Here is an 18,547-nt window from a genome sequence, read left to right as displayed (position 1 = left end):
GCTGGACCAAGGTATGGAGCAGATCCCAGGGGGCCTTCTGAGGGCGGGTCCCCTCTAGCCTCCAGAACCGTGAGACTGCACGTTTCTGTGTGTGAGGTCCCTCAGCCCATGGTACCTTGTGACATCAGCCCCATGAAACTGATCCAGCCACCAGCTGACCCAGAGCCAAGCTCTTCCATCGCCACCCTCTTCCAGGAGTCGCCTGAGCAGCCGGTCCCGTCCCTCTGGGCTGCCGATGGCATCACTTGCTGGCCCCTGGTTCCCCCAAACGCAGCAGCTCCTGGAGAGGTGGGTCCAGACCAGCTGCTCAGCCTCCCCGAGTCCCGGGAACCAGTGCAGGTGGCCCAGCGTCCCCATCGCAGGGACGGTGGGAGCAGAGGTCAGCCTCCCCCTGGAGGCCCCAGGAAAAGATTTTACTCAGCTTTGTGTGGCATGCTGCTGCCAGTCTCTCTGAAATAACCATCCTCGCAAAACTGAAATTCACAAACATTCCGAGAGGCAGATGTCAGGACTGACAGAAGCAGTTTATCTAGCACGCACGTGGTACAGGGACACGTGAGCATAGCCTGGAGTCAGGCTCCATGGACAGTCACCGGTTCGTGCAAAGTCTGCAAAACCTTCCCGAGGCGCATTTTACGAGGGAAACGAGGAGACTCTGGGGCCCGAGTGGACCGGTGCCTGCAGGCGCCCGGGCCAGGTGCGCACCCTGCAGGCAGAGCTCCTGCAACTCTGCAGCCGCCTGGGAAGCCTTGGGCGGCTGAGCCCGGCCTCCTGCCCGGGCTGTGGAGCCACTTCCCTCGGGCGGCGGCGCCTGAGGGACCCGCGTGGCGGGCCGGACCCGGTTTCCGCGCCTTCCCGCGGGGCCGCCCGGCGGAGGCCGCACTTCGCGCTCCGCCCAGCAGAGGGCGGCCGAGGCCCGGCCCTGGCGCCGCCGAGCTCGCGGGCGCAGACGCGGGGGACAGGCCGTGGGGGGCACGCGGGGGACAGGCCGCAGGGGGCTGCGGGCCATCGGGGTGGGGCGCCGCGGGGTTCGGCCTCCGGGTGGCCAGGCCCGCTCCAGGTGGAGGGCGTGGCCTCGACTTGGGCCGGAGGCTCCCCGTTCCCCAGACCCACCGCCCCAGCCGCCCCCCACCCCCTGCGCCCTCGCCACTCCACGCCGGCCGCCCCCGCCCGCCTTCCCCTCCGAGTCCCGGGGGGCCACATCACGTGGTCACGAGCCAGCAGCTCCTGGGGGAGCTGGCTCCGTCCTTCCACCACACCCCGGCCCCCCAGGAGCCCACTGGACCCCCGAGGGCCGCCACCCGTCTTCCAGGCTGACAGACTGCAGGAGGGTCCTTGGAGGGTTTGTGCCCCCCTGGACCAGGCCTCCTGGACTGGACCCCTCAGGCACCCTGAGCCCTGGGCCCCCAAATCTCCTCCACACCCACAGGCGCTCCCTGAATTTCTCCTTTGCATGTTTCCCTCTCTCCAGACCCCCCCTCCAGGCCGGAGTGGGGGCTCCTCTGAATGCCTCTTCCCTCTGCGCCAGGCAGGAAAAGGAGGGAGCAGATCAGGAAACCAGGGAAAGGCGTCCGCTGCCGTCCTGCTCCTGGGCTAACCCCCCGAGCGCCTCCTGGCCGCCCGGTGCCCGTGCCGGGTGCAGACCTGCAGGCCTCTCCCCTCTCCTCACCCGCCAGCCTGCTTTCCAGAGGCCGCGCAGGGCAGGGTGAGCGGCTGCTGGGCAGGGAGAGCCCCCGGAAAGCCGGAGCCCGAGGCGGGTACCCAGGACCTCCTCCTGGGGAAATTCTGGGCTGCAGGGGTGCCGTGGGCACTGCCCGGGCCCCTGTCGGCTCCGCCTGCCGCTCCTGGCGTCTGGCCTGTCCTGCTGGAGACACGATGGCGTTTCCCCGTCAGCCTCTGAGCCAAAACAACTCTGTCCTTTCACAGAACATCTCTTCTCTGACTTTACTGCTATTGTTACCGAAGTGACATTGCATTAGAACACTGCACGGGGGTGAGGCAGGAAGGCCACAGGGCAGGTTTTCTATGACCCGAGCAGACGGCGTGAAGGAGGAGAGAGTCCTGGAGCCCTCAGTGGCTTTTCAGGCTCTTATTGGGATTTACCAGGTACACAGCAGGCAGGGGTGCTGGGGGCCTGGAGGCTGGCAGGCCTCCCAGCCCCCCGCAAGTCTTCACTCTGCCTGGGCTCTCCAGCCTTCTCTCACGTTCTCTCTGCTTCTCTGCTCTCCTCGTGGTTCTGCTTCTGCTTCTGTTCGTTCTTCTGGCGTCCCCATGACGCCACCCTTATAAGCCCAGTCTCTCAGCCCAGGTGAACCCCATCTACCTACGCCCACACCCTACTCCAGGTGCCCGCCATCAGGCACGCATTCAGGACCGCGGGGTTCCCTCATCTATCCTGATGGCGGGAGGGCAGAAAAGCTGGATATTTTACTTACCCTACAACAGGCTTCGGGTTGCTTTATAAATCAACATCTGTATGTCCTCCACTTGTTTATCATGGGGCCAACGCCACCTTCACCACACAGCTGACCCAGTTTATCCGTCCTGCCCTCTGCTAGCCACTCACCATCTAGAGTCTGCAAGTTTTCGTTTTATTTAGTTCAGATTATTTGCCTCTGCACATGTCACACGTGTGAACTCCTAATGCAAGGAATATAAAACCTTTTAGGCTGACACCTGACATGTTTCTTCCTTTCCACATCTGGGCCTCCAGACCAGTGGTTCTCAACAAAGGGGTGCAGGCAAGAAGCCCAGAGCTGGCGTAGCAGCCCCCTGGCCACGCCTCCCATCACTCACAGCGCCCTGGCAAAAGAGTTGCCAGCCCACTTCCCAGGTGGGGCCCAGAGGCGAGTCCAACCGCAGCAGAGTTAGGGAGGCCCCAACCGGGCACACCCCACCCTGCCTGACCTAGGTCAAAGTCAAGGCTGATCTAGGAGCGCAGGTCTTGGACTGTCTTCTCAGTAACCAGCCCGCGCCTGTGGGTCTAGCAGCTTAGGACTCGCTTCCTGTGAGCTTGCCCTGGAGGGTGGGGGCACCCAGACCTGGCCAGCTTGAGGCCTGCGTTCTCTGGCTACGTCTTCCGCGTCTTCCCTGCTGGTGTTTGGAGAGTTGAAATAAAGTTTAAAATATCGCCATGGGCCTGGGGTGCGGGGGAGGGCTTGGCCCAAACCTCGTGTGTGTGTGTGTGTGTGTGTGTGTGTGTGTGTGTGTGTGTGTGTGTGTAGGGGTGGGTGTAGGGGGAGTGGGGGAGTAGGCCCAGGAGCTACTTCCCCCTTCCAAAGGTTTCGGGCAGTCTCCTCGAGGCTGGGATGTGCGCATTAGGCAGACACTGGAAAGCCCTGGAGAGCCCATCAGAGGACCGAGCGGTCAGAAGGGCATCCCCCGCACCGGGAGGCAGGAGGGGCAACACCAGGGAGTGGGTGGGGAGTGTCTACCCCGCAGTCCTCCCAGCACATTGTTAAAATAGTTTAAAATTTTTTTATTTTAAAAGACTTTAAAGATTTTCTCAGAGCAGTTTCAGGTTTACGACAAACTTGAGAAATAAGTGCAGAGATTTCCCATAACTCTGTTCCCCCCACGCCACCCCCCTGCACAGCCTCCGGGAGCCCCAACCGCACACACCAGTCGGGCACGTTTTGCTGAGGGGGGACCTGCACTGTCACATCGTCATCACCCAAAGCCCGAACTTCATCTCAGGGTTCATTATGTGCACCAGCACCTTCTCTTGTCAAACTGATCTGTCCTGCCTTTTCTGGAATGAATCTTGCATCTGAGACAAAGGGACCAGCGTTATGAGAGACTGTTCTCCTCTTCCCTTGGGTTGGAAGACAGCAGCTGCATTTTTGTCTTCTCGTGAGGCGAGCATGTTAAACCAGAGCGTGGATCTTCCGGCACACCCTCCCGAGAAGCCCCCAGGCACACGGGGTTATTGGCATTTCCTGGGTGAAGCTGAGAGGCCTCGGCCAGTGCAGGCCTGAAGGCCTCAGCAGCTCCCTCAGCTGCCACCTCTTTCCTTAGGGCCTTGCTGTGGGGAAACAGGGGTGGCTACGTGGCTATGAAATGCTGCTCCCAGCCCGCTGGGGCCCCTTCCCTCAGCTCCGGCAGCTCTTTCCCTGCCTGCCTCCACATCCCGCTGTTCTTGAATGGCTCCCTCCCGCTCTGGGGCAGGTTACCTAACATTTACTCACCCCCACCCCCACATATTTTCTACTTAAGTTCCCCAAATTCACATTCCTGGGTCAATTGTATCGAAATGACATTGTTCTCTTCTCAATCAGTCCTTATCGCTCCATTTTATTTTTACTTCTTCACACTCTTTAAGCTCTGCTTTGGCAGGAATCCTTAACACGGAAGGACTGGTCCGTTCTGCAAGGATGGGTGTGTGTGTTTGTGGGTGAATGCGTGTGTGTGGGCGTGGGCAGCCCTGTGCTGCAGCCCCCAGGAACCAGCAGTCCCGAGGACCAGCAGCACCCAGGAACCTGTGGTGGCACAGGGGTTAAAGACAGCGCTACCAAGCTATCGCCAGCCACTGACTGCAGCACGAGTTTGATTCCCGGCCGGCCAGGGAGCTACCCACATGGCGCAGCAGACCTCTCCTGACTCCCTGCTGCTCCCCTCAGCAGTGGATTTCGGTCGGTCTGCCTGTTCTGCTCCTCACTCTGTCTCTGGTGAATCCTTTCACCCTCCCACACCTCTGGCCTGCACCCCAGCTCTTGCATGCATGCATAAATAAATAAATGTTAAAAAAAAGAAGAAATGCCAATTACCGAGGGCCTCCCCCAGACCCGCTGGATGGGGCGCAGGGCGGGTCAGCCAGCTGTGTTTTGACGAGCCCCCTAGCCTGCTGAAGTCTGAGAACCACTTGTCTCCCGGGCAAGCAGCCCTCTATGCTCTGCTCCTCACCCAGGCGCCTGAGCCGTTGTTACGACAGAAACAGTAAGAGCCTGGACGCTGCCGTAGCGGAGTCAGTAGACTCTATGCGACTTTATTATTTTTTATTTATTATTATTATTATTTTATATTTAAAGATCAGGTTATTAGGGAAGGGGACAGAAGAGTAAAGACAGACACCAGCGGGCAGGAAGAGCTGCCCCGAAAGAGACTGGTTTGCTGAGGGGCCTGCGTGGTTGCAGGCGGGCGGCCTTGAGGAGCTGCCTCCGCTGAGGGAGGTGGGTGAAGGGAAGTCCGGGCATGGTGCAGGGCACGGGCAGGCAGGAGGGTGCTGCCCTGCAGGAGAGAGTTGGTGAAGAGAAGCACCTGCATCGTCACAGGTGGGCAGAGGGAGCGCTGCCTTCAACTTTATTATTTATGGTAGTTTCCCTTTTTTGTGGGGCTACATTCCAAGCCCCCCAGTAGATAGCTGAAATCTTGGCTGGTGCCAAACCCTATCTATTTTGTGTTTTTCCTATATATACATCACTATGATAAAATTTAACTTGTAAATGAGACACAGTTCCAGACAGAGAGTAGTAACTAGCAATAAAATCAATATTATGACAATACACTGCAATAGAAGTTGTGTGGCGGTTCTGTCTCTCTCTCTCTCTCAAACTGCTTATTGTACATAACACCGTGGTCGACAGTGGGTCCCTGAACCACAAGCAGGGACGCCACCCACGAGGGGGGTTGAGTGTGACTGATGAGACAAGTGTGGCCACACACACGTGCACACTGCAGTTTCCTTCACGCTCCGGACCTCCTCCTGCTTGGAGAGCACCCCCCCCCCCCAGCACCCGGCTCTTTCCAGGGACACTAGAGTCACCGGGGAAAGCCTGCGTGAATCTCACTACTTCACATGAAGGTAATGGTTTCAGAAAGAGAGTGACTGAAGAATGCAGTGAGTAGCCAAAGGGATAAAACTGCAATGGTGGATCTTAGGCGCCTGAACCAGTGGTCGTGGTGGTGACAGATATGACAGAAAAGGGGCAGGTCAGTTTATCATGGTGGTGGTGGTGCTGGGAGTGAAGCTGCACGTGTTGGTAGTGAAGGTGTTGGTGACGGTGGAGGGGATTTGGAAGTGGAGGCACGGATGGTGGTGGTGGTGGTGGTGGGGAAGTTGTGGGTGGTGATGGTGGGAGTGTTGCTTTCGTACTAGACCCTCAGATCACATTGCTCCTCACCCCGAAGCTCTGCCCTCATGCACCATAGTGTGTGTGCCGGTGTGTCGTGCATGTGTTGTTGTATGGCCCAGGGTAGGCTCCGTGGTGCGTGTCCTGGCGAGTTCTGTGCCAGTGTGGCCGTGCGTGCCATGGCGAGTCCATCCTTGGGCTCGTGTGAGCCTGTGTCCAGCCACTTTGCCTTTAGTGCCTCCAATATTTACAACCCCCTACTGCTTTTAAAATCTAGGGGTTAAACTATTTGGATCCTCCAAAGTAGAAAGAATAAATGAAATAAATGAAACACCCTCCTGTAGCTAGAGGTGGCTCTGGGAGGGCTTCGCTGCAAGAAAACAGGAAAGCTGATTCCGAGGAGCCAGGAGTGGGGCGGGAAGTCGGCCCGAGGCTGCTAGGAAGCTCCTCCACTTCCCGTGGCTACTTCCAGGCCTGCCTCTCCCCGCAGGGGCTTCCAAACCTGGCCACCACCCCAGGTCCAGCCAGGAGGACGGGACAGCAGCACAGGTCTGGGGGCAGGCTCCCCTCGGCCCCCCCAAGCCCAACAAGTGGGGAGGCCAGAACATTCCTCCTGCAGTTGCTGGGGCTTCGGAAGGAAAAGGCAGCTGAAAACAAAACGAAACAAAACAAAACAGAACAGAACACGCAAGGAAAATGAGGACAGGGAGGGAGCAAGCCGGAGGGAGGGCTCTGGAGAAGACACCGGAAGCCGCACTCCTGACCTGGAAGACGTTGCGGGGCGGGAGGCTGCAGTGAGAACCAGCTCCCTCTGCGCCCAGCAAGGAGGGGCCTCAGAAGCACCCAGGTGGGGGCTGTGGCCCTCAAGCAGCCCCCACCTGGATATTCACATTCTAATTCTGTCCTTGCCTTGATTTTTGAAGAACAATTCTCCTGGGTTTTAAATATATATTTTAAATGCTTCACGTTTTGCTTTCTCATATCCGGATACAATTCTTTTCCTAAAACAAGCCAAGGCGTGAATGAGCAAAGAGCCAAGCCCGGGCCCGAGTCTGTGGTGAGCTGACCGAGTGCACTGGGCAGGTGGAGCTAGAAAAATCTTCAAGGGCAGCTTTTTTTCCTTGTGGGAACCTGCTTGGTGGCGTATCTCTCTGGAGACCTTCCTCGAAGTCAGTGGGGCTTTGGCCTGTTTATGTCACACCTCGGGCCGCCCCGTTGTTGAGTCAGATGGAAAGACCAGCTGCCTGGGCCTCTTCAGCTCTCATAGGAGCTCAGGCAGCTCAGAAGCCTCCCCCACCACAACGGTTCCTCTGAGGGAGACTTTTGTGGGACCCTGGGGCAGATCCATGTCCCCCAAATCTAGTCTGGGCACACTGTACCTTGGGAGTAATCACATGCCCCCCGATGACCCCCCACCCCCACCCCTCGGCAGTCCTCTCTGACTCCCTGGCTTCCCCCCTATGACACAAACAGAAGCCGCGCTCTGGAGTCCTGGGACTTCATGCCCTGCACATCTCACGCGTGCAGCGCGCCCAGTGACAGAGGACACTGTATGAACGGGGTGAGCCTGGAGGGTCGTGATGGCCACAGGTGGCTGGATGTGGGCGCTGGGCTATGGCTGGGGATCCTCCCTACTGGCTGAGATGGGGACACAGCCACTCTCCGAGATGAAAAAGCTGGGGTGCTCCTGCGACCAGAGAGCTGGAGTGTGGGAAAGGTGGGAGGCTCTGAGGAGAGGTCATAATTTGTGGAGTCTATGGGCCCTCGTTCAAAGGTCACTGAGAGGCAACGCTGGGCCCTGTGTGGTTGCAGACGTGCTTACCCCTGAGGCCAGCCCATGTGAGGGCGGGCTTGAGAGGTCGGCAGGTCAGGCCATGAGGCCTCAGGACAGGGAGAGGCCTCGGTGAGGCTGGACATGGTGTCCGTCTTAGAACCAGCGCCTGGCTGCAGTGGGAAGCCAAGATGATGCTGTGCAGAGCCGGGAAGGTGGGGAGGGTGGGCCTGGGCTCTAATTTAGAGAGAGCAGATGGTTTGGCTGTGGCTGATGAGAAGATAGGCGGTCAGGGGTTCTGCTGGATATTGGGGTGGCAGACACCCATGAGCCGCACCCCGTTGCTGGGTGTGGACTGGGTGCTGTCCCGTAGCAGGGATTTTCTCCTCTCAGAAGTTCCTCCCAGGTCCCCACCAGCCACGGTGCTCGCAGGAGGCCATGCTGCCAGAGGCTAACCCCTGCCCCCACCCCAAAGAAACCTAAACACAAAACGCGCAGCAGCCACTGTCCAAGACCAGCATGTCCCAGAGAGCCCAGGCCGCGCGGGCAGCAGGAGTCACGGTCGTAAACGCGGGAGCCAGATGTGTTGACTTTGGCAATGCCTGTGTGTGTCGTCATGAAAATGGTTTATTGAAATTGAAAAACTGGGAGCAGACAGCACTGCAAGGCTACCCTCGCCAAGTGCCGTCCAGGCAGTGTCCAGAAGGGCGAGAGGGCCGTCTCTTGAGTGCCCGGCGTGGTCCAGTCTTGTGAACTTGCCCCGCATCATCTGACCTGGTCCTCCCTGTGGCTCTGGGAAGTGAATAGGGTTAGGCCAACGGTCTGGAAGCTGAAAATGGGACTTGAAGCAGCTGAGAGGTTTGTTCAGGATCACACAACCTGAGCCATCTGAGCCACCCGGGAGCGAGCTGATTGGCGCTAGCCTGTCACAAGAATCCTGCCCTTTGCCAGGGATTGGCATAGGCGCGAGCAAGGGACCCAGGCTGGCAATGGGATGCGTGGGAAGCTGAGGGAGGACTCTTGGAAAGACTGTCTTCCTGGTGAGAAGTGGAGAACAGCTCAAGGACGAGATGCTTTAGATCCGCCACCTCTCCTCCTGCTTGCAGACATGCCATGTGAAGGCGAGAAGGTGCCTAGCCTGGGGCAGGCTTCTTAGCTCCATGAGGTCATAAAAAAAACAAAGACATCTGAAGAGGCAAAGAGGAAGCTGGAAAAGTGTGCGGGTCCTGCACTGTCAAGCTGCTCTTAGGGCTGCCGCCTCCAGGCGTGAGTAATCAGGCAATGTCTACGTGGTCAAATCACTATATTTAAAGGTTATTTTCTGTTGAGCACCCCCTAACATATGTCCTGGGTTGGTTCTAACTTCAAAGTCCATGATCTTTTTCCTGTTACACCCTGACATTCACGTGGGGGTTCAGCTGTCATCCATGCCCATTGGGATAGACCCAGCACTTACAGAAATGATCAGATTTAGGAACTGAAAAAAAAAAAAAAAAACATCAATGTAAAGAAGGAGAGGTGGTCGCTTCAACAAGAACAGAAATGTGACTTCTGGCATGTTCTTGGTATGAATCCTAACATCACGGAACTGCAAGGCTGCAAGACAATCATCCGTCCAGCCCTGTGTTGGAAATGGAGACATCGAGGTTTTGAGAGACTGAGGACTTGTCCGGAGGCCCACGGGAAGCATCAGGCCTGAGCCAAGATCCAGCCCTCCCAGGTGGCTCTCGCTTAAGCTTGTTCCCTTGCTGTCCACACCTGTTCTTTAGTGACTCGTCCCAGACTCTGGTTGGCCCATCACCTCAACCCAACAAGACGTTCTCAACCTTATTCTAGTGACAGGACAAACTTTGATGCCATTAACTGAGGTTTTTTTCATGCCTATTTCTTTTATTGTGTCAAGTTATCAATGAATTCAGCAACACACCTTGCCCAGAAATTGTATGTGTGTGAAGTTCTTGGCTTGGCATTTCATTTTCTTGCCTCTCATCACAGAGACAGCTGCTGTCCTGGAAGCCAGGCTGGATATTTGGAAGTTGAGAGACTAAGCTGTAAATAGCCTCCAGAAACGTGTGCTGTGAACAGTGAGCAGCACAGGAAAGAGAGGGAGAGCAGGCAGCCGTGCCCCTTACTAAAGATCACCCAGGCTAGAGAACAAGGGAGCCCTGGTGCTGGCGACGCCCTGAGGAGGGGACTGATGTCCAGGGTGACACATGGCAAGGACAATAGGGACAGCAGAGAGGTTTGAGGAGGAGGGTCTTCTTGGAAGAGCAGGGCTCACAGAAGATCACGAAGCAGGTTTGTGGAATCTAAGAACAGAAGACTTGGACCCGCTTCCTGTGTGGAGCTCTGGGAGGGCAGCATGTGGTATAGTCTGAATCTGCACCCCTTGGACAGGAAAAACAAAGTCAAGGAGTCTTCCTGGGGGCCAAGGAAGACAGGTCTGGTTGACACCCCTGAGTCTCTGAGTCACAGGGAGATTCCAGAGAGTGGCAACACTTCTTCCCTGAGAGGCATGGGCCTGAGGGATAGTGTGACACCCCAGAGGGCATCCTGAGGGAGGCACACACAGGTATTGCAAAGAACCAACAAGCTTGAGCCCATATGAAATGGTGGCCACCTTGGCCAACACCAGTGATGACAGTTCTGGCCAGTGGATCTCATTAAGAATGGATGTCAGCAATGAAATAGGAGGAAGACATTTCATCTCTACAAAAACCAGTCCAAAGAGGGCAGATGTTTCCCCAAGTTAGCACAGCCTCAGATATATGTTTCTCTACTGCACAGCCACCAACTATAATCCCAACCACCAGCTACAATCAGCTCACCTGAAACAGGGTCTCCTGTGCTCACTGTAGCTCTGGGTTGACCAGATGGCTCTGATGATCTTGGCAGGGCTTCACACCTTTCTGGGATGGCTGCCTGCTGGCTGAACCAGGATGGTTTAAGACACACCTGGGGTGAGCCAGCTGTCCCACATGTCTCTCGTTCCCCTGAGTCAAAAGGCTAGAGTGAGCATTTCTTTCTCTTGGCTATGGCAGAAAGAAAGATCAAGTAATCTACTCACAAGTGCTTTCCTAATGGGTTCATTTGTTAATATCCCATTGGTCAAAGCAAGTCACATTGTCAAAGGCAGAATCAGCATGGGTGGGCACTAAAGTGGCAAATACATGCAGGATACAGTGAGGGGCAAAGAATTGGGCGGAGACTTTCAATCTAGCATCCACACAACTACCTCCCCATCAGCCCCAGAAACAAGATGCCATCAAGGGAATGGGGAGAAAATTCTCATTTTAACCTATCTTGAGCACGAAATAGCTGCTAGCTCATGAAATTGTCTGTGTTTACTTGCAATGTTCTAGAGTACGTTTTCTGCCATTAGATAGAAATGGGGTTCAGGATGAAAATGAAATTCAGCTGTAAAAAAAAATAAAGTTAAAATGTTTGTTGATGTGATTTGGTGATTGCAATTGGTTTTCACTACATTCTTTATGCCAAAGATTCATAATCACCAAAACAGTCGCTGTCAGCCCTAAATACTGTAGAAGCCAGTTTTGTGACGACTTCCACCAAAACAAATGACATCCAAAGATGACATGGTTTTACTTCCAAAAAGCAAAGAGGGGGGTTGATTAAAAACTCCAATCTGGCTTACCCAGTGGGTTGTGGAAGAAAGTGTCTAGGAGCCCCTGACACACTTCCTGGAATGTTACCTTCCTGATGACAGCCATCTCCATAATTACAACAATGATTGCTTCAAATGTAAAATACCACTTAGCTCCATAGAAGATCTGTCTGGGTCCAGGCAAAAATAACATTCAATTGCTTGTTGTCAAATGAATAGTGTCGTCATTAAACCAATTCTAGGGTATAATCTGGTGCCTGATGGGTCCTGATTTAGGGCGGGCTGGGACCAACTGACACGCAGACATTGCGTGAGTTTCTCTCCCGGTATTTGCAGTGACACATCCCAAGTAAAGGAAGGGCCAAGGCCTGGGTGACCGGGAGCAAAACTCCAGAGGGACTTACCTGCCACAGATGGGGGGAGGGAGCCCCCTGGTCTGAACACTGTATCTCAAAACCTAAGTGCTAGCATTTGAGGATGTCTCTAAAACATTTCGTCATTCTCCTCTGGTGGGGCGGGGTCGGGGCGGGGGATGGGTTCTGTTCATGCTTCAAAAAAGTTTTCAGGGAACAGAAAGTTTGTGCCCATTTTATAAGCGAGGGGAAGTTGTGGGCTCAGTGCTTTTCGTCCTGCCATTTCCTTGTTTACACTCCCAGGGATCCTGAGGGCCTCCTGATCCAGGCTCCCCCACCAAGTGAGATTTCTGAAGGGCAAGGGTTGCCCACCCCATCCCAGCAGATGAGATGGGGTCAAGAGGATGTGGGAAGAACGATGGGCTGACATGGGTAACTGTGGTTTCATCGCAGGTTAATCAGACCTCAATTAGGACACAGACCCTGAGGTCTCTGGGGCTTTGGAGATGCTTTCACCAAGTCCTGACAATCCCAGCCTGAGCTCGAGCTCCAGGGCCACTTCTTTCTGTTTAAAAAACTCTCCTGGAGGGTCTCCCTGGTGCCACAGGCGGTTGAGCGCAGCGCTGTGAAGCTGTCCGCAGCCTCTGCTGCGCCGGTTCGATCCCCGCAGGCCTCGGAGCAACCCACATGGCGGGCAGACCTCTCCTGTCGCACCCACTGCTCCCCTCAGCAGTGTACTTCGGACAGTCTGCCTGTTCTGCTCCCCACTCTGTCTCTGGTGAATCCTCTCACCCTCCCACGCATCTGGCCTGTACCCCAGTTCTTGTATAAATAAAATAAATCTTTAAAAAAAAAACCAACCTTCCTTGAGGGTTACCTGAAACAACGTGGCAAGTCTGGGGCAAACATGTTAAAAACTACAGGGTGAAATTTCACCTGCAGAGCAGACCCCGCCCAGTGAGGTTTCTTTCAACCCAGCATCCCGCAGGGGTGCTTTAGCCAGAGTCACAAAAGGCTTCAGAGCCTGCAGGGGAGCAAGAAGAGGCAGCTGGCTCCAGGCAGCCCGTCTGAGCTCGCAGTGTCCACGGGGAGCTGCTGGAGGCCGACCCCGCTCCACCTGCCGTCCAAAGCGCGTGGCCCTCTGTCCTGGACCTGCCCCTCCTCGTCAGGGGCTGCTGGCAAAGCCACACGCATCATGTTGGCACCAAAGCCCTTGAGTCAGGAAGGCGGTGGGGGTTCAGAAAGCCTTTCCCCCCTTTTGTTGGTTTTGTTTTCAGGCTGGAAAAAAAAAAGCCTTTGCCAGAAGCCCCATCGGCAGCTGGCCCGGGTCCCCCTGGTCACAGCTGGGCCTCACGCCCTGTCCTGGAGCGACGGTGCCATCGCCCTGACCCTGGCACCCCGTTCCTCTGCCTCAACCGAACCAGCTGCCCCGGGCTGTGCCGAAGGGGAAGAGAGGGCGAGGCTGTGGGCGCAGGGCTCGGAGGACAAGAAGGCGATGCTTCTGGGCGGGATACTGCGGGCGCGTTTTGCGAGGCCCCCAGAAAAGAAAGACGCGTTGCTGGTGATCAGGAGCTTGAAAGCCGAGCTGGCTCCGCCCGTGGGGGCAGCAGCTGCAGCCCTGCGGGTCCCGGGCTGAGGCAGCTGCACCCCGGCCCGACCGCGGCGCCCAGGCCTGCAAGAGGGGGCCGGGCCTGCGGCCCCCCGGGCGCTTTTCCCAGGCGGAGGAGGTGAAACTCTGCGGGTGACTAGATGTACACCCCGAGGTCGCGCTGGCCCCCAGGTGCCCCTCACGTGGGCAGGACCTGGCCGAGCAGGCGCGGATGCGCTCTGCAGGTGCCCTGGGGGCCGGGTCCTGGCCGGGCGGTGTCTGCGCCTTCTCCGCGCCTTCCCCGCGCGCGGGTGTAGACACCGGCCTCGCGCGCTCGCGGCGTCCCGTGACTACAGCGAAACAGCTGCAACCTTCTAAAAATTAATTGGCTTCTGGATCATTTGCATTTTTTATAGTTTGCCAACAAAAGATGGGGAGCGGGGAGGGAATTTTTTAATGTTTGAAGAAATTCTCCAAAAGGGGAAGAAGCAAGTGTCTCGGCGAGGCCCGGGGACCGTCCCTGGGGCCTCGGCTGCTTTCCCGCGGCCTCTCCGGGCAGCGGGCGTGAGGCGCGGGTTGGCCCGGCTCGGGCTGCAGGCGGCTGCGTCGGGGCCGGGAACAGCCCGGGGCGGACGTGATTTTCTTGGGGGTCTGCAAGATGCGCTGGTAACGGCCATTTTCAGAAAACAGCCAAGGGAATTTCAGGATTTGCTGTCACAATAGGCGCACTGAAAATAAAGTCAGCATAAATGGATTAAGAAATTGACAGCACAACAAGGCATAAAGAATTGGAACGAGGCTCCCGCTCCAGGGGACGAGCCCGCGGCCTTGGGGAGCCAGGCGCAGGGCGGGGCCTGAGCTGCTGACTCGGTGGTTTCCGTGAGCTCCTTTTCCAGGGACAGTCAGCTCTGAATCCAATTCCAGATCCTGTCAGCAGAGGCTGCACCCTAAGCAGGGGCTGCTTCGCGGAGGCTTCCCATGTTCTCGTGGCTGGTAACTCTGAACAAACAGATTGGAAGTTTCCACCCCTGATCTCCTGGTCTCAAACATGAATTTTGGAGAAGGATAAAGATGCGGCGCAGAAGGGGGAGGATTGGAAAGAAATGTTTTTAATTCAGCCATGACATTTGGAGAAAATGAGCCTCTGGAAAGCTGGCTGAGAGGAAAGAAAAAGTAATTGTGTGCTGAAAATGCACCGTGTCATCAAAGATCAGTGCCTGCGACTTGGGGAGATGGACCCTTCCATGGAGGGGTTTCTAAGAAGTCCTAACCGAGTGGTTAATCAGGTTGCTGTTTGGGACTTCCCCACCCCCATGTTTTCTTCCTGTACCCAAGCTGGATGCCGAGGAGATGCAGGCAGGGAGACTCAGGAGCCCCCAAATTCATCATTGTCTCACTCTTGACTGAGTCTGATGCTAAATGAGTAGACCAGAGCAACAGTGTTTTTATAGAACATCTTGTGGAATTTTCTGGAACATTATATCCTAGCCTAGTTCCCTGATGCTAATAGATATTAGGGGTTTTTTTTGCCTTTTTTTTTTTTTTTAAGTATTCTTGGCTTAGGTAAGTTTGGTGGATTTGCATCAGGACTTTTTGGTCTTTTATATGAAAAGGAGCTTTGTGGATCTTACAGAAGTGATAAAGTAAATGGGTTTCATGAGTGATTTTTTGCATTAATATTTCCCCTTAAAATATTTTTTGTGGAACACCTTGGTAGAACTCTCTGGAAATGTTTTGTCCTGGATACAAATGATTCTGTCAGTTGAGTGTCCAAAAGCCAGCACCTCATTTCATTTTTTTTTAAAGATTTATTTATTTTTTAAAATTTATTTATTTATTGGTATGATTTATTTATTTGGTAAGATTTATTTATTTATTTATACAAGCACTGGGTACAGTCAGAAGCGCGGGAGGGTGAGAGAATTCACCAGAGCCAGAGCGGGGAGCAGAGCAGGCAGAGGGACCGAAGTACACTGCTGAGGGGAGCAGCAGGCGGCAGGAGAGGTCTGCGCGCCATGTGGGACCCTCCTCCGGTGGCCGGGGAGCAGCTGGGGATCAAACTGGTGCTGCAGAGGCTGCAGGTAGCTTCGCAACCCAGCGCGCAACCACTGCGCCACCAGGGAGGCCCAGATTTATTTATTTATACATATAACAACTGGGGTGCAGGCCAGAGGTGTGGGGGGAGTGAGAGGATTCACCAGAGACAGAGTGGGGAGCAGAACAGGCGGATCTACTGAAATACACTGCTGAGGGGAGCGGCGGGCGAGACAGGAGAGGTCTGTCTGCCGCGCCATGTGGGTCAGCTCCCTGGCCAGGGATCCGACTCAGGCTGCAGTGGCTGCTGATAGCTTCATAGTGCTTGTGCCTTAACCCCTTGTGCCACCAAGGAGGCCCCAAGGACCTCATTTCTAAGGAGAGAAAGGTGGGAATGTGGAGGGCCCAGCCCTCTGCGTGTCTGTCTGGCCTCGACCAGTTGTTGGTTTCTTAAGGAAACATTTTTATTATTATTTTCCAGCTCAGTCCCCATTCAATTATCTGCAGGGCACGTGACTTAAGGAGAACAACGGTGCTGAGGTCTCCGCTTAGAGAAGCAGGAGGGACCACGAGCTGAGTGCAGCCCGTCCCGGTGGCCGGCTCCTCGCTGGTGCCTCTCCATGCCGCCCGAGCATTCTGGCCGACATTCATTAGAGGTCAATAAAAGTTAAATAAATGAAATGGGACTCCGCTGTGGAGACATTTAATCATCTCATTAAGCATACTATTGTGCCCAGGTGCTCTGCCAAGTGCAGAGCTGGTTCTGGCTCCATCTAACCCCTAATGGGTGGAAAATAAGCAGAGTCTTCCCTGTTCCTCTCTGTGCAATGCCCCCAGCCCGCTGCAGGAGAGGCCACCACAACTGACTTCAGAGGACTTAGGTTTCTGTGGTTTCAGAAGGCAGATGGAATCTTCTAGTCAATCTTTCTCTTACAGCTCCTGCAGTCTGGAGTTAGGGGAAGGCGAGGCTGGGAGGGGTGGTGTTGGGGTGGGAGGAAATGGGGAACTTCTGGGTCCTCTACTTTCAGAGTCTCTTAGGTACCTGGACATGTTCAGAGCGGGGAGTGGGGCTTTAACATAACAGGATATAAGGGCAAGAAGACAGAGCGGGTTCTCTAATTTAAGCAGACTGGATAAAGGAGGAGAGAGTCCTGGAGCCCTCAGTGGCTTTTGCAAGCTTTTATTGGGATTTACTGGGTACACAGCAGGCAGGGCCGCTGGGGGTGGGGGGTGCCGGGAGGCTAGCAGGCCTCCCAGCCCCCAGCAAATCTTCACTCTATCTGGGCTCTCCGGCTTTCTCTGGTGGCCTTGTTCTCTGCTCTCTGCCTCTCTCGTGGTTCTTTCTGCTTCTTAACCCAGTTGAATCCCATCTACATGTGCCCACACCCTACTCCAGGTGCCCACCATCAGGCATGCATTCAGGACCACAAGGATCCATCATCTATCCTAATGGCGGGAGGGCAGAAAAGCCTGATGCTTTTTCACTTACCCTACACAGGATTCCTGGAAAACTTGGTGTGGGCCTTCCCCCCAACCCCCTCTGGATTATCAGTACCAGCAAGCATGGTGCAAGGGACTTCAAGGTGTAGAAGAGCAGCAGGTGCTTGCAGTGGAGGGGACTCAACTGGGAGCAGGGCCCTTGGGGAGCAGGGGGAGGGGCCTGGCTGGGTATGATGGGGAGGAGTTTCAGGGGCTGCAGAACAGAAGCCAAGAATTTCAGGACAATAATTCATCCTGAAAACCAACTTCCTCCAGCATGGACCCACACACAGACAGTCAGCTGATATTCAGTAAAGGCACAAAGGTGATTCGATGAGGAAAAGGATCATCTTTTCAATAATGAAGTTGGAACAACGAGACATCATTGCAAATAACCGAACCTCCATTCAAACCTGACACCACATACCCAATGTACTGAGAGTAGATTGTGGACCTTCCCGTGAAGCTGAAAGCTATAAAACTTCTAGAGAAAAACACAGGGGAAATTTTTGTGACCTTGGGTTAGGCAAAGATTTTTCTTTAGCATGACTTATAAGAGAAAAAAAGTGATAAATTGGCCTTCATCAAGATTAAAATTTTCTGTTCTTTGAAAGATGATATTAAGAGAATGAAAGACATGTCATAGATTGGGAGAAAATATTTGCAAAATACCTATCTGAGAAAGAATTTATCCCCCCAAATTAGCTTTTAAAACTCTCAAACCTGAATAAAATAAGAAAATAAACAACACAATTAAAAACTAGACAGCAGATTTGAACAAAATGCCAAAAGAGATACATAGATGGCAAATAATAGCTTGAAAAGTGCGCAAAAAATGCATCACTAGGGAAATGCCTGCTAAAGCCACCTGAGCTGCCAGAGTGTACTAGTAGCAAACAACGGTCAATTTGATGTCAGAATGGCTGAGTTATAAGACTAACCATCCCAAGCTTGGGCAGGCATGCAGAGAAAGGGGAGCTCAGGAAATAAGGAGAGTCAGAAATAATTTGGTCATTTTCTAGAAAAAGTGAGTTTGGAAGAGTATCATTACAAAACAATGGTCAATTTGATGTCAGGAACTAAAAACACAGTGTTCTGGCCAGCAATGCCAGAAGAAGGTATTATTCTTATCACCCCCACTTGATAGATAATAAACCAGTACCTGGATCACAAACTGGGTCGATATTACGGAGTCACTGTAAGTGGCCAGGCCCTGACGGGCGTACCACACAGCCTCACGTTCATTTAGCTTCAGTGCCGCAAAGACCTCAAAAGAGGAGACACCAGCATGGCAAGGATGGGGAAGGCTAGCTCCCCCCAGGTGCACAGGTGGCCCCTCTGTATCAGTACAGGCTCTGTACAAAATCTGGGGTTAAAACAGAAATCTTGCCAAGTTTGTAAACATAAAGTCTCTCTAGGAGGAGATGTGGGATTCGGCAGTGAATATTTCTCTACGCGCAATCTTTGTTTGCTACCCTGAACCAGAAAGGTAAAAACCTAAATGTAGATTCTAGGCACTTCCAGACATGTACAAATGGACATTAGGAAAGTTGTCAGGAAGAGCAGAGAAACTACAAAGTATTATTAAAATTTTGTTCATCCATCAGTGTTGGCCAGGCACTCATGCAG

This window comes from Talpa europaea (assembly GCF_964194135.1).
Source record: "Talpa europaea genome assembly, chromosome: 2".
Taxonomy (NCBI): domain Eukaryota; kingdom Metazoa; phylum Chordata; class Mammalia; order Eulipotyphla; family Talpidae; genus Talpa; species Talpa europaea.
The sequence above is the reverse complement of the archived record's forward strand: the minus strand, read 5'-3'. Positions refer to the sequence as shown.